General features: G+C 30.9%; 1 protein-coding gene across 2 annotated transcripts in view; it reads left to right on the top strand.

Moving 5' to 3' along the window:
- Positions 1–16,935, top strand: part of LOC107440570 (uncharacterized) — a 449,104-nt gene that overhangs the window by 161,800 nt on the left and 270,369 nt on the right. The gene's annotated exons all lie outside the window — the stretch shown is intronic.

Below are 16,935 nucleotides of genomic sequence, written 5' to 3'. Positions count from 1 at the left end.
TAAGTGGGATACACGCATGCGTGGATAGAACGTTTATAGTCCTAAAGTTTTGTCCAAAGGACTTAAATTTTTTTTCTAAATTTTAAAGCAATACTTAAAAGCATTAAAATTATTTAAGGAAAGTGAAATCGTATACAGCTAATCTTAAACATTTATAGGTTTAATTACTGAAGGTTTTATTTACTAGAGCGAAATATGTGTTTTTACAAATTTTTTCGGCTATTACTCAATTTTAAAAAAAATGGCGATTAAGTTTGTTGAGCAGGAGCGATAGAACGATGGCATCATACTTTAAAAACAACAATCACGCGTGTTACTTCTAGAGATTGGACAATGTTCGTGCTATCAGCTTTATTGAGTTTACGAATAAGGTCGAATTAAAATGTTCAACTGCTAAAATGGTTTATGCTGAAAATATACGATTATCAGGTCAATTTTTCACAGAAAAAAAACCCAGATATTACTGAAAAGACTTGGTAATTAAACTGAAGCAACATATACTGTTACAAAAACCAATATCAACATTAAACCATTCCTGTAAGACTACGTTTGTCTTTCAAGATTAGAAGGCGAGCTCTCACGTATTTCTTCTTAACAGCTCCGTGTACTAGTTCACACAATGTTGTTCAATACAATGACAAAGCATTCGACATTTTGGTGTAAGATAAACAAGTTAAGGTCAGCATTGATAGAGTCAATCCAGCCTATATCTTAAAGGACGATTCAAGAAATTCTTCCACGAAAGTTCAAACTGACATTTCATTAGACATTGGGCCGCCTAAGTATGAGACATGACAAAGTGAAAAGAGATTTGATTCGTCACCTGATCCTGTAGTTCCAGTAAGAACTAAATCTGAAAGACATATGCAGATTCCAGCTAAATACAAACATTATTATACATTGTTAATTTTTTTTCCCAGGAAGGGGAATGATGCGGTGATACTTATTTTGAGGTGCTTATTTTTAAGGTTAACATAAGCATAATATGAAGTTAATTTCACTAGCAATTAATGATAATAATTAAGCCGTTCGAAGTAGGCTTAGCTTTAAATGTCTGTGCCTCTTCAATATTATCATATTAACATCTTTGTAAATAAAATGTATATTTTTCATTTATTCAAGAATCTCGTTTTTAATTTTCGCGACACTTCATCTGCGCGTACTTTAAAATATTACTGTGTATAAATATTAAAATTGCACGCTAGTGAAATTAAAAAGAACAATCGATTCCAAGAAGTTCCATAATTATCGTCAGCTTTTTTTAAAATTTGATTTAATGCTGACTTTTCTATTAATGCTTATGTTAACCAGCTTTTTTATGACTCTTACAACTCTTTATATGTGATTATGGGGTTAAAATTGCTCTAGTCCCTGTTGTTGATTAAGTCGAGCAGTGTGCGAACGTAAGAAACCTACAGCAACACCCATTTTTCTAATGAGTAACTATCATTTTTCTAGTTATAATGACTTACATAACATAAACCCTGAGGAAAGTGCCATCTATGAGAAATATTCTCAACAATAGAGACGTGGAACACATTTAGGAACGCAATCCACCCAAATAATTCTCACATAAAATAGATCTTAGCTATATTGTGTGCGTTCTTTCTTTTTTATCTACCAAAAATAATATTTCGAACAGCGTACATTTATTTTTAAACCCATTGTTTAAAAACAATTTTTGTCACTGAAATGTTGAAAGTATAAACGGAGTTAGAATTTTTTAAGACTGATATTATCTTTGAATTCTTCCTACAAAACAATTAAAACGTTATTTAATATTATTCACAACAAACATTAGATTATGTAAAACAATAATGTATTCGCAGTCGTTATCTTATGCTTATTTCATATATCTTTATTTGTAAAGCGTGATCTCCCGTCGCTATTCGTAGATACCATAAAAATGTCAGTACCACCACGCTAATTTTTTTAAAAACAAATTTGAACGTGTTTCTCATGTTGGCCATCGGCTAATCAAATAAAATATACTGTTGTTCATCACGTTTGTCTTCAAGTCATAACCCTTAAATATATACAAATGAAGTTCCAGTATCACTAACTGTAGTACATTGATCTAATTTTCTAGTATTACAATTACCTTACAAATTGCTCTCACCGATTATTGTTTTGATTATTTTGTGTTTGGTAATTGAATAACATTTCATAAAAAATGATTGGTTGACCTAAAGATAGGTAATGGGTTTTTGAAAAGAAAAAAATGTTTTGTTTTAAATTGCTCAGAAATTAGCTTTTTATTTATCTTATGTTTCTAATGAAGCTAGAATATGCTATTTTGACAAATTTCATTAGTTTTAACTGACTTTAATGAATTCTTTTTTTAATCCTTAAGTTAATATAATAATGTTTCTTAATCCTTAAATAAAACAGATAAATGCATTTATGAGCATTTATTCTGCACTTTTAATAGATTTATGAAATATAATGTTATAAATACTGTTTACCCAAAATCTCAACAACAAAAAATTACAGCGAATTTACAGAATTTGTATAAAGCTGTTCCTTGAAAGCTTGTTCTCCTCGTTTCATATTAGGGGAACCGGAAAGTAATGTCGTTTCGGTGCATTTGATATTTGTTATCAAGATTTTAGCAACAACCTCGTTAGCAACAACCTTTCAATGCCGGATCGAAAATAAATCGAAATGGATCGGGGAAAAATGAATTGGTTCTTAAGATTAATGACGATTTAATGCGGCGAACCGACATTACTTTCCGGACACCCTAATATTTTAGCAAAAAATATGCGCTATTTTTCATACTCTTTGATGAAACAATTTATTTAGAGAGTTTTAGAATTTTATAAAATGAATGAATTTTTACAGTTTTAATTTATACAAGTTACAAGTTAAGTTACAGTTTTAATTTTAATTTTATCCTAAAATTCTTGAAGTTAAATTACCGTCAAATAATAAAAGACAGAAACAAGGTGGTGGAACTTCCTTACATGAGCATAGTGTTAGCTTTTACAGCGATTGTATTCTTTTATATTGTATTCTTTTTGTATTCTTTTTCCACTGGCATACACAGACGATAAACAAAAACATTAATAACAAGAAAAAGTCGTTTGGTTGCCTAGCAACCAGTCAGGATTGCAGTTATTATATTTACAAGAGTTGGCAGACGATTTAAAACAATTATTTAAAATTCTCCAATTAATTAATTAATTAATTCTCCATTGATGTCGGAACACATAGGATGTGGTTTGTAGTATGCTTAGTTTTGTTTAGTTGGGGGGAGGGGAGACCATAATTGCCAAAAACATGTTTATGTAATATTTAAACGACCCCTTAACAGTTCATTGAATGAGATACTTCTTAGAAAATATTCCTTTCATTCAAAATGCAATTGGAAATTATTAAATGTTTTTCAACCGTAACAAGCGTAACTATTTCTCGAATTTTAATAAATAGTTTTCGAATCAAAAACGAAATTTTGATAAATATTTTAAGGAATAGATTTGACGAATTTTAATAAATAGTTATTCTTGAAAGGTTTAAACTATCCTAAAATGGAAGAAATAATAATGTCTTTTTAAACCCGAGATAACAATGATATCAGCACACAAACCTAGAATTCAATGCCCCATTTTTTTTCTTCATCCAATTACGATGTTAATAATGGGCAAATAATTGAAACTTAAAAATTTAAGTGGGAAAACTAGCCTTCTTGATTCTAAGATCAAAACAGGTTAAACTGTAGCGACTGATCGATTCGGCCGATAATGCCTTGACCCGGGCACTATAGAATTTTGAAATCAGCTATCTTTTGAAGCTTTCTAACCTTTTTGAAGGAAGCAACCACAGTAATCTTTGACATTGTGCTCTAGTTCTTGAACGATATGGTGTCGATATTTCACAGAAGTGCCATCCACAATTCAGTCGCAGCATGTGTAGCCATTACATTAATCTTTTCCGAGAGATTGGTGCAATTTACTCGTAGAACTCATGATATGTTTGGTAGCTCTTTAGATAAAGTATCAGGTGCTGAAAGTCAAGGTTCAGTAATGAGTTTTAAATTTTTGAATAAAGTAATTAGTTAAAATAGCAAAAAATAAAAAGTTTTTCCATCCATATGAAAGTTTTACAATTAATTAAAAAAATAACTGAAAAAAATTGTTATCTTCCGTGAAATAATTAGGTTAATTGGTACTTAATACGTTTACGTAAGTTCCAGCGGCCTTTAACGACCCCCTCTCTTTTTTTAGAGATTTTCCTTTTGGCTATAGTTAGTTACTATATAGCGGCCTTTAACGACTCGCTTTCTTTTTTAGAGATTTTCTTTTTGGCTATAGTTAGTAACTATCCAGCGGCCTTTAACGACTCGCTCTCTTTTTTTGGAGATTTTCCTTTTGACTGTAGTTAGTAACTATCCAGCTGCCTTTAACGACTCGCTCTCTTTTTCTGGAGATTTTCCTTTTGGCTGTAGTTAGTTACTATCCAGCGGCCTTTAACGACTCGCTTTTTTTTGTTGAAGATTTTCCTTTTGACTGTAGTTAGTAACTATCCAGCGGCCTTTAACGACTTGCTCTCTTTATCTGGAGATTTTCCTTTTGGCTGTAGTTAGTTACTATCCAGCGGCCTTTAACGACTCGCTCTCTTTTTTTGGAGATTTTCCCCTTGGCTGTAGCTAGTCCCAATAATAACGCAACTTTTATTTATTTTCAAATTTTTTACCTGAACTAAAAAAAAGTCAATTAAGAGCAAAGGATATTTAAGAAAATGTTGAACAGGAGAGTGGGGTGTTAAAGGTTGCTGGATTTGAAAATCGCTTCCCGTAACAGTCTATTTTGGAACATGGGTTTATGAAGATTAAGGCTCCACAATTTCGTGACCAAGGGCATGATGGTGCATCGTGGTCAGAACTGCATCCTAACCATTTTTACTTTCTAGTCAAGTTGGTTCCCATCGTTCTGAAGTAAGGTGAGTTTCAAGCCTTCGCAGTTGATCGAACCCCAGACCTTCCTACTTACAGCTTCGTGCCTCAATCATCGAACTTTCGCGGCTAGTGTACTTAGTGAACAAAAAAATTTAGAGTTTTATAATTGTCTAGTTTCTTTCATTCCATTTTTTTAATTGATTTTGATTTTTCTTTTTAAAAAATCTGACCTTTCAATCTTATTCAAACTGCTTGCGGAACGCGACATTTTTCTAAATTCTAATAAAATCGAATAAATAAAAGCTACATAAATTTCTACTTTACATTATTTACATTAGATTTCTACTTTACATTATTTACATTAGATATCTACTTTACATTATTTACATTAGATTTCTACTTTACATTATTTACATTAGATTTCTACTTTGCATTACTTTACCTTAGCAAGAAAGGAAACGCTTATTGTTATTTTTATTAACAAATAATTTTTTTTACTTATATGTTATTGTATTTTTAAATTACAATGAATTTTGTTTCACTACGCTTTTGGCTTTATGGCTTTTACCTCATTCTTGTCAAATTTTGCTGCAAATTGAATATGGTGATAAGTTGAACCATATCATCTTTTCTTTAACTTGATTATACGATACTATGGTTCAACATGAACGAAATTAATCATTTTAAATCTCTATAAAGATTTCAGAAAGCTTGTGGCTCAAAGTAAATAATACAGTTCAACATTCAATCGGTTTTTCTGAGGATGTATAAAGCCCTCCGACAGCGCAATCTGTAAAGGCGTCGCTCACACCGCTGGTTTGAGAGCTGGAGGTAGTGAGTTCGATCCTAACAGTCGAGAAAACAACCGGGATGTATGTGCAGCAAAGTGCACGTTGAATCTGTCGTGGCTTACAGTCTTCTCGATGGTTATGATGTAGAATTTCAGAGATAGGTTGTACCAGCTCAGGCGCTGCCCCCGTCGCCAGATCGGGGTAAAAATTACGCGGCATTCTCACCATAGCCGTTAAAATATCTCTAAAATTGAGGTTAAGTGCTTGGCAACGACTGGATGATGATGATGAGAATGTATAATGAGAAGCCAAAGGTCTATATAATTTCGAAATTTAAAACTCTATACTTTGCTGCATACAATTTACTTCCGTTAATTTCTTACAAGTCTCTTAAATTCTTTCAAGTCTCTTAAATCCTTTGAATTCTCTGCAATTCTATGTATCTTAAGTTCTTTTAGGTTCTGGAAAAGAAAGAATTTGAAAGTTATTCACTGTCCATTGCAATCTCTGTTTCACAATTTTTATTCGTTGTACTGGCGTACTATGTTAAAGAGAACGCCACTATATTTCCGAAGAAAGGGTCACCATGTTAGTGTTATCTTTTAGGTGCAAGAAGTCTAATGATCATTATGGATCAAAAAAAAAAAAAAAGAAAAAAAAAAAAAGAACTATAACAAATTCCGACTTATACAAGTGAATATGTTGTCAAACCTCACATTATGAAGAGTTATAGAGATAAATTATTATCCATAAAAAGAAATATAAATCTCTTAAATTGCTTAACTAGTGTATAAAAAATATACAGATAGATCATACGTCTGAGGAAAGATTGAAAATCTCACCCACTCAAGCTCAAGAATTAGGAGTGATGCAAGCAGAAAATCTCATCCATATTTCTGGTTAAGCTTAAGTCCGCCACACATGGGTCAATTTAAAATATCACGCCTTTTTAGGAAGTTCTGACAGGCGTTGTCCATTTTGGTTTTCGAATATATCGCCGAGGAACCCTACCAAGGCCTCCCCATCCGAGATCAGGGGCTCCTCCTCTGCGCCCTGACAGATTGGAAAAGAAGTCATAGTTCAATCGTTGGTAGAATTCCGGCAAAAGTGTCCGTTTCTGAGGCACGATCCCTTTGCTAAAGGTAAGGGAGTCAGTGGAACGTTGAGTGGAAATGGAATTTGAATAATTTTCAGCCTAACTAGCTGCGCATCCTTTTCCAAAAGTGACCTGATGGAGTTCAAGGTGGCTGCAAGTATGTGTGTGTGTTGATGTAGATGATGATTCTTTTAAAGAAACACATGCGAAATCTCAAAACACCGGATCAGAATTGTGGCTGAAACTTAGTGATTTCTGGCTATTTTAATCTATTCCCATAGCCCACGCGGAAGTTCTATGATTTCGATTTTAATTAATTTCAAGGTCCCCGATATTGCCAAAATTCCTTATGTGCTGAATTTTTGTAATATTTTAAAATCTGTCAGGCAACCATTACATGATACATACCATCGTAATTCTGAGTTCGGGAAATTTCAGTCGTCGGAAATATTAAAATTATTTCCATCTCTGTATGTCTTATGTATATGATTTTGCTCCAAAAGACAGGCTCCGTTAACTCCCTTAACGTTCAATTTTTATAAAAGTACAAAATTATTCTAAGTAAACATTTAACGCATAACTAAGTATTCATTCCATTTAAATTATAATTTAAGGCCACCTAACAAAATAAATCTAGGCAATGTATAATCTCTCTCTTGTTACTTTTGACAAAAACTTATAACATGAAGACCACGACAGAGATGAATAAATTTTCCGACAACAGTTAATAGAATTTCGCTACTTAAAGCAACATAAGTTTGAAAATAGGGAAAAAAGACCACTTAAAATTGCAATAACTTTCAATACAAATTAGAATTATGAAGGAAAAAAAAACTCGTGTCAAATTCTTAAATAAAAACGGCTTTTTAACTCGTTAAATTTTTATTTTAAAGTTGTTTTTTCTGCTATTGCGAAGTGTTCTGTATGTTTCTTTTGCTCTACAAGTATAATGGTTTTATTATTCTCAATAAATTATTAAAATGTAATTTTTTTTTATTCCAAGGTCAAACATGTATAATTAATTAATCATGTACATTTTTGTACATCATTTCGTAATTTTTCAAGTTTCTGAAGTTTATAGTTTTTTGTCCAGTAAAACTAAATGCAGTTAAGTTAAAAACCCAAAACGTTTAAGTTACATAATAAGTTTTTTCTTTTTTTTAAAATATAGAGAAATTACGAGAGCGTTGTTTTTAAAATAATACTTCCTTTCATTATTTTTAAGGTATAGATAATGCAACGAAAATGTGAAAGAAACTGAAACGCGATTAATTAATCATAATAGTGACTAAAACAGATTATTAATTAATATATATTCCAGGTAACGCTTCCGCGAAAGAATAAAGCTCCACCTCTTCATTAATTACCTTTTTCAACCCTTTTCAATAAAAAATTAATTCTTTGAAAAACACCATCAATTATATTCTAATAAAGTTTTGAAGGGACTGTTCAATAGATGAGATTTTTTTAGCATTTTTGAAAGCAAAGTGTTTTTGACTCTTGAAAAAATTAATAAGGTGTTTGAACTATGAGATAAGAAAATTAAGTTTGATTGTGTTGGGATAATGGGTTATTTTTTATTTTGATCTGACGAATAATTCACTTTTATTTCCTGTATAACAACCTGTATAACACAATCAAGTTTAAATTGCATGGGGAAAAAAGCATTTAGTTAAATAATTTTTTTCAATTTCTTTCCTTAGTTAAATAATTTTTTCAATTTCTTAATTTATCTAAGATTGGTTGCGATGATATACAGTATTTGTACCCGTTGTCATTAAATATGAGTGACAAAATCAATTTTGAAAAAAAATACTGATATTAATGGGCGTTGCTCTGCTTAGAAATCCAGAAGACATAGATAGCAAAACTTACATAGCTCGGCAACAGGTGACATCGCTTACTGAAGAAAACTAAAAAACAGTATTTTCACTATTTGCAATAACAATTTCATGGAGTCTGAGGACCAAATTATTGGATGCAAAACGCCTGTTCAAATATTTCATTTCAAAAAGTCTGACAATGTAGCAAAATATATTGCATTTAGAATTTAATTTCGTGCTCGCAAATTTTAATCATAATTGCTTAGAACTACTTCTTTTTCAGTCTCAGACATTTTAACTCGTTTAATAATTCGATAATTTCAAAACACTATTGCAAAAGAAAACAAAACTGTGTAGAGAACGAAATCTTCGCAGGATGAGCTGGAAATGTGTAAAATAATCCCTCAGCTCATTATCTCTACATTGTTCCCTCTCTTGAGGTTTGTCGATTTGCCCTTGTTTGCTAGCTTGCGAGCTCATTATCTCTACAATGTTCCCTCTCTTGGGGTTTTCGATTTGCCCTTGTTTGCACTCTTGCCAGTTCATTATCTCTACCTTGTTCCCTCTCTTGAGTTTTGTCGATTTACCCTTGTTTGCAAGCTTGCCAATTCCTTATCTCTACATTGTTCCCTCTCTTGAGGTTTGTCGATTTGCCCTTGTTTGCAAGCTTGCCAATTCATTATCTCTACATTGTTCCCTCTCTTGAGGTTCGTCGATTTGCCCTTGTTTGTAAGCTTGCCAGTTCATTATCTCTACATTGTTCCCTCTCTTGAGTTTTGTCGATTTGCCCTTGTTTGTAAGCTTGCCAATACATTATCTCTACATTGTTCCCTCTCTTGAGGTTTGTCGATTTGCCCTTGTTTGCAAGCTTGCCAATTCATTATCTCCACATTGTTCCCTCTCTTGAGGTTTGTCGATTTGCCCTTGTTTGCAAGCTTGCCAATACATTATCTCTACATTGTTCTCTCTCTTGAGGTTTGTCGATTTGCCCTTGTTTGCAAGCTTGCCAATTCATTATCTCTACATTGTTCCCTCTCTTGAGGTTTGTCGATTTGCCCTTGTATGTAAGCTTGCCAATTTTCTATGTTATACATGGGCTATCAGTAATAAGTGTATGATAATGGTTTGATTATTTCCTACAATTAAAAGACATTTAAATGGAAGGTCGAGGAAGAATTTCAAAGACCGAAATTACAATACATAGTAAAAATAATAATAATTCCTTGTAAATGTTTTTGGAATAAATATTTTTATCACTTTTAAGACAAGTGGTTTTTATAATAATTACCATGAACAGTAACATGTAAAGACAAACCAGTTTGACGTCATCATGCACGACGATTTTCTGAGAGTTTCTCCAAGCTCAACGGGCCCCTGCGCCCTCTACTAACACTTAAAGGAAACGGTTAGTTGATGCAGAAGATTAGAATCGTTGGCAGTCTATGGTTTTAATTTCTTTCATATTTTTGTTTATGTCTGTACGATTATAGCATGAACGATGATTATATTTATAGCATGAAGAAACGCAATACTTTCCTAGTGATTAGTTTTGAAGTATTGTTTCTTCTTGCTTTAAGTCAATAAAAATTATTGAACTGAAATAGTGTTATTTGAATTACTGTTAATGTTTCGAATTTTATTCATACTGTGCAACTGTGTAGAGACATAAAATTTTCTACTCAATTCCAATTCTTTTATTTTAGATTTTAGTTCTGTTACACGTAAAAAGTGTTTCTGTCATTTTAATCCTTTATATTCCATTCTGTCATTTAATAAATTCTACTATTAGCTGAAAAAAGACAAAAATCTATATTAATGATGCTTTCCCGTATTTATGTTATTAGTTTAAAAAAGGATTGCGGTGCATGTCATCTATGTTAATACTTATTTTATTTAACACTGAAATAAATATAAAAAAGAGAAAAATATTGAAAATTGAATTTAAATCATAAAAATTAATCGTAATTTCCTTTACAAAATATACTTTTGTATCCGTAAACAGACGTCATTCTAAAAGAATTAACATCTATGCATTCATAGAACTGAAGTAAACCAATAACCAAATGAATATGAATAATTTCATAAATTATTAAAAAATAATAAAACAAAGCGATTAACTCTGTAATAAGTAGTTAAACTTTTTGCCCTAGCTTGGCGTTAAATCCGTTGTTCTAGTATTGCCATTTTGCCTATTATAGGGGGAAACGTCTTTTAAACTAATAGAGTAGAAACTCTTAATATATTCCTACCGAACTCAATCATCACTGGCTGCGGTTAGTGTGGGTGACCACTTGGATCAGTTTGCGTAGGGACCAAGGTTGTGCGGTATTGGTCTTCGTTAAACTGTTCTACCGTAAAGTGCTCGACTTTGCGAGCAGGTCGTCGGGCTACCGAAGCGGGGGTGCCATTCCCTCTGCAGAGGATCAAAATCGTAATGGCATGTTGTCTTATCATCCTCAGAGGTGTTTCCCAGACAGTCGCCAATAGCGCATTGTGCAGCTCTAGTGCGACGTAAATGAACTACAAAAACAAGAACTTAATATATTTCTCTGTGGTTATTATTCTAAATCAATCGTGTCCTTCAAGACGATTTTGCTATTCACTTTTTTGACTGCTTCATGACAACGAGAACAAATATTATATATTTTCATAATTTATATATCTGACAAAGTTAAAACCGTAACCAACTCGATGAAAATCGAACTTGCGGCAAGCTTTTGGAAAAACTTGATCCACTTTTAAGGCAGTGCACTGCCTTAAAACAAGTAGGAAATTAGAGAACATTAATTGGCAATTATTTTCACAGCAGTTCTAAAGTTTATTCTCTTTTGCTTATTTATTTTCACAAAAAAATTACCGAGCTATTTACTAGCACATTATCACGGTATAAAATATCGTCAATAAAAGAAAAAACTATTTATAAAAGATCGAGCGAAAAAACAAACAAGCATTAATAAAGAAAAGAAGGTGATTAGAAAATTGCATTCTTTTTCTTTTTATTATGTTTCAATTTAGGAAATCGTGACCAAAAATGACGACAACGATCTCTCCAATAGAAACAACAGCAGCTAAGAACAATGCTTTTGGCGATTAAACTGAAAGAAAAATGGAGATCTGGCGAATAATTGTTTCCTTTTTGTAAAGGAATCACGAAAATGGTGTTCCTTGGCTAAAATTATGGTTTGAAACCAGTGTTTAGAACGCGTTAGTAAACAGAAATCTGCAAATGAATTAGAAAAACTGAAGCTTCCTAGACCTGAAAAAGAAAAGGATGTTTGGTCTAATCTTTTATGTTAAATTGTTTAGTTTAGGTACTTGGCATTTGTTTATTAGTGAGCTTACTTCCTGTTTTGCAGATGACTATAAAAAAAAGTTACTTAAAGGTCTACTGCATTACATAAAGATCAAAATTAAAACAATTACTTCTATTAAAAATTTAGAGAAAATTAAAAATGAAATTATCAAGCACTCTAGGGTGCAAAATTCCTGCCTGATACTTATAGAAAAAATTGATGGATTATTCTTAGTATTTAAGACTGAATAGATTAATAAGCTATTAAGTTTTGCTTTGACAGAGTTTTATTTTCAAACGTTTTATTAAAAATTAAGAAAATTGAAAAAAAATTAACCACCCCTTTTTTTTTGAGCAAACTTTTCAATTCGTAATCTTTTATTTTTATTCCTTTATTTTTTTAAAACGAATTTTATTGGCAACAAATTTGGAAAAAAAAGGTGGAATTTTTTTTTATTTATGTTATAAACTAGTATAATGTATAATAAAAAAATTAAAATGTCTTTCCAAACTCTATTTAAAATTAGGAAACAACAAAACGTACTAATTTAGAACAAGTATTTAACTTGAAAAAAACACCTTTTTTTTTGTATTGTGTTGATTTAAGCAATAATAGAATCTGGTCTCAAAGACTAAGGTTACAAGTCACAAATAAGCAATTACAACATTCAATTACATTTTACTTCTTTTGTTTTCGTATGGTTTTATTGTGCATTTCAAACAAGTTTCCTTTTTTGAATGATTAAAAAATTCCAATTTCTGTGAAATTCGTGAACTAAGTCAAATAGTATATCATTTATTTCATAAACTGAAAAAAAATAATCAAATTATAGAAAACAATACGAAGTTTTAAAAAATATAAAAGTTATTAATATACGAATTGAACTTCTCTTCAGAAAGTTCAACATACAACGAAAAAGTAGTTTTTATTGTTTTTCTATAATCATTGCCGTGCGATGATTTTTCTCACACGTTTTCATTGGATTTCAATTTAAAACATATCTTTCGAAAGTTCATTGAAAACACTTAATTTCTGGATCAAATAACGGTATTTTTTCTGTGACAAAAGAGCCTTCACAAAAAACCCTCATACACTGTAAAAAATTCTGGATCAAATTAGGGTATAAAGTACTGGCACTTTGGGTGCATCTTCCGTAAAATCCATTATACTGTAGAATCTATTTTTACCGTAAAATATTATATCGTAATTTTAACAGTAATATTTATTTAATGATTTTATGGTAATTATCACTGTAAAAATTACAGTTTATTAGAGTTTCTGTTTCGTAACATGTTCCTGTAAAAATAATGAATTTTACGGAGAACAAAATTATCGGCACCCTGAGTGACGGTACTTTTTACCGTAATTCCTTAGTGTATTTTAAACTACATTTTAACCCTTCGACGCAGAATTTTTATTCAACATATTTTTCGTACTATTTTTATTATTTGGTATTAATTTAATTCAAAATGAGTGAAAACTATTATATTTAGCATTTAAGTAATTTCCGGTCATGAAATACAGCAAGAAACACCGGTGTCTTTATGTAAGTTAAAGGTAAAATCTTCCAAAAATCAGCTCACTTCCAAACAATAATTTTTCAAATTTGCAATTAATTGCAGTTATTTAGATCTAAGAGAGACAGTTAATTCATCATAGAAATTTCTTTCATTTAGAAAATCAATCATTGATAAATTTTTGAATAAATGATTGGAAAAAAAAATTTTAAATATTTTTTTTTAAAATTTTACATTTTAGTGCAAATATAAATTCCGATAATTTAACAAATATTTTTAGTAACTATTAGACTGTTTTTTTATACATAAAAACAACCAAAATATATTTTTGCTTGCAATTAGAGCTTCAGAAAAAAATTACATGAAAAGGACGCCAGCGTCCCCGCTGCGTCAAAATGTTAAAATATGTGTAATTTACATCAAAAGCAATTTTCATGTAATTTGCATCAAACGCAGCTTAAAAGAATGTTAAGATTTTTCAAAAAATGTATGTGTGATTGAAAAAAAATATTAATATTAGTATTTTATTTTTTTTTTTGAATTTTACATTTTATTGCAAATATAAATTCCGATAATTTAACAAATATTTTTAGTAACTATTAGACTGTTTTTTTATTCATAAAAACAACCAAAATATATTTTTGCTTGCAATTAGAGCTTCAGAAAAAAATTACATGAAAAGGACGCTAGCGTCCCCGCTGCGTCAAAATGTTAAAATATGTGTAATTTACATCAAAAGCAATTTTCATGTAATTTGCATCAAATGCAGCTTAAAAGAATGTTAAGATTTTTTAAAAAATGTATGTGTGATTGAAAAAAAATATTAATATTAGTATTTTTTTTTTTTTTTTTTGAATTTTACATTTTATTGCAAATATAAATTCCGATAGTTTAACAAATATTTTTAGTAACTATTAGACTGTTTTTTATAAATAAAAAATACCAAAATATATTCAAAATGTTGAAATATGTGTAAGTTACATCAAAAGCAATTTTCATGTAATTTACATCAAACGCAACTTAAAAGAATGCTTTGATTTTTTTAAAAATGTATGTATGATTGAAAAAAAAAATTAAAATATTTTTTTTAAATTTTACATTTTAGTGCAAATACAAATTCCGATAATTTAACAAATATTTTTAGTAACTATTAGGCTGTTTTTTATAAATAAAAAATGGAAAAATATATTTTTGCTAGCAATTAGAGCTTCAGAAAAAAAGCATATGAAAATTATGTCAGTGTCCCCTCTGCGTCAAAATGTTAAAATATGTGTAATTTACATCAAAAGAAACTTTCATGTAATTTACATCAAACGCAACTTAAAAGAATGTTTTGATTTTTTTAAAAATGTATGTATGATTGAAAAAAAAAATTAAAATATATTTTTTAAATTTTACATTTTAGTGCAAATACAAATTCCGATAATTTAACAAATATTTTTAGTAACTATTAGGCTGTTTTTCATAAATAAAAAATGGAAAAACATATTTTTGCTAGCAATTAGAGCTTCAGAAAAAAAGTATATGAAAATTATGCTAGTGTCCCCTCTGCGTCAAAATGTTAAAATATGTGTAATTTACATCAAAAGCAACTTTCATGTAATTTACATCAAACGCAACTAAGTGAATGTTAATATTTTTTTTAAAAATTAAGTTCGGTTTAGATGTTTCGATACATTTCTTGTTTACGTAACAAAAAAGTGTACAAAAAACTCGTAATGGGTTAGCAGCAATTTTCCGCTAGTTTAGTGACGAGTTCAATTCAGTCATATTATGGTATTTAACGGGCAAGCCTAAATTTAACGGTAGAATAACCTTTCTAATTACCCGAATTTGTAGTTTTTTTCTCTCGTGGAATTTTCAAAGACCTCCATTCTTGGATGAGAAGGGAGGGAGTTAAAATAATCCGCCTCTGGTGTTGGAGTTTGACGGACGATAGTTACAGCGGCGACCGCGCTTTGGCCATTAGAGTCAGCTGTCGGGTCATACTTTAAACAGGTCAACGTCCTTGGACCCTCCCGCTCACCCCTATTTATATCCCTTGGGGTAGGTCGTCGATAAAAAATTATTTTTCATAATTCTATTTCTTTCACTCTTATTTTTTTGAGAAAGACAGATATTCTATTTATAGCTTGATGATACAAAACCGCTATTTAAAAGAAGCATATAGGCAATGTTCAAAATTATGTTGATACCAATTTTGAATGTACTCAGCAAAATTAAGAAGAAGAAAAAATAGAAATTGGCAGGTGTTAAAATTGTTAGTGTACTGAGCCACTGTCGCTCAAGGGATAGAGCATTCGCCTCCCAATGTGGTGCCGTAGATTTGAATCCTAGTGGTGGCTGGTTGATACAAATTCTGCTCGCGGAATACACCGACCACAGTGCTGACGTAAAATATTCTCAGTGATAGACAAATAATGGGTTTTACTCCCCTTGCCGTCGGGCTAACCGTTGGAGGTTATCGTGGTTTTTCTCAATATATAATGCAAATGCGGGTTAGTTTTATCAAAAAGTCTTCCACGAAGGCTAGTTTGACCCAATACTTGATCCAGAATTTTCCTTGCCTTCTGGTTAAGGTACAAAATTACAAGCTTACGGAGTTCATTGATAGTTGTAAACTCAGAATTGAGTCGGCTGCTCAACGGTGAATATAAAATAAAATAAAATTTTAATGTTCCAATATCCTTCTTTATATTGTTTTTCAGAAGATAATAGTGAATAAAAAATTTCAGATAAACTTTATTTTTTGAAAATTTGATAAATTTCCTAGCATTTCACATAATTTTTAAAGTGCTTTAATTGATTCCAAAAAAATTCTCTTCAGTCCTTCAACTTCAATTCTTATATGACTGAATTACCTGTCGGATAGGGAAAATAATACCTTTAATATATCTGTCGTAAGGATTAACCCGCGGTCGGCATCCTCATCCCTTTTTACGTGTGTCTATGCTGGGTCCACGAAAACTGCTGTGCAACAGAAGGAAAATAAAATCACATCAAAGGCTGAAACAAGGCTTTACAGGCCTCAGGACAAAGGTTTTATACGCCCCATTCTCAGAGCACATAAGAACTTTATTTTCATATTTTGTAGAATTTTAGAAGACACTTTATTCAAAATTATACTTTTTATATAAATCTAAAGAAATTCTCTGCCCCTTTCTTTGGAAAAAACATCAATAAACACTGTATTTTTTGTAAAGAGTTTTAGACAGTCCCTCAGCTGTTCCGGAATCCTGGACGATTATCCTTCTTTTTCCCCTCCCCTCTTGAGTAAGGTCTTGACTACATCACATAAAAATTACATGAATAATTTTTTTTTAAATTGTCATATAAAACAGAAATATCTGGTACGTTTCCTTAAATTCTAGTATTTATAAATTTTCCATAGCGAACCTAATGTGTACTCAGTTTTACCCCACAAGTGGATTAAAATCGTTTATAATAGTACATATATATACACACACACACATATATATATATACACACACACACACACATATATATATATATATATA

The sequence above is a fragment of the Parasteatoda tepidariorum genome, chromosome 8, assembly GCF_043381705.1.
Source record: "Parasteatoda tepidariorum isolate YZ-2023 chromosome 8, CAS_Ptep_4.0, whole genome shotgun sequence".
In the NCBI taxonomy this organism is placed as follows: Eukaryota; Metazoa; Arthropoda; class Arachnida; order Araneae; family Theridiidae; genus Parasteatoda; species Parasteatoda tepidariorum.
The sequence above is the reverse complement of the archived record's forward strand: the minus strand, read 5'-3'. Positions and strand labels throughout refer to the sequence as shown.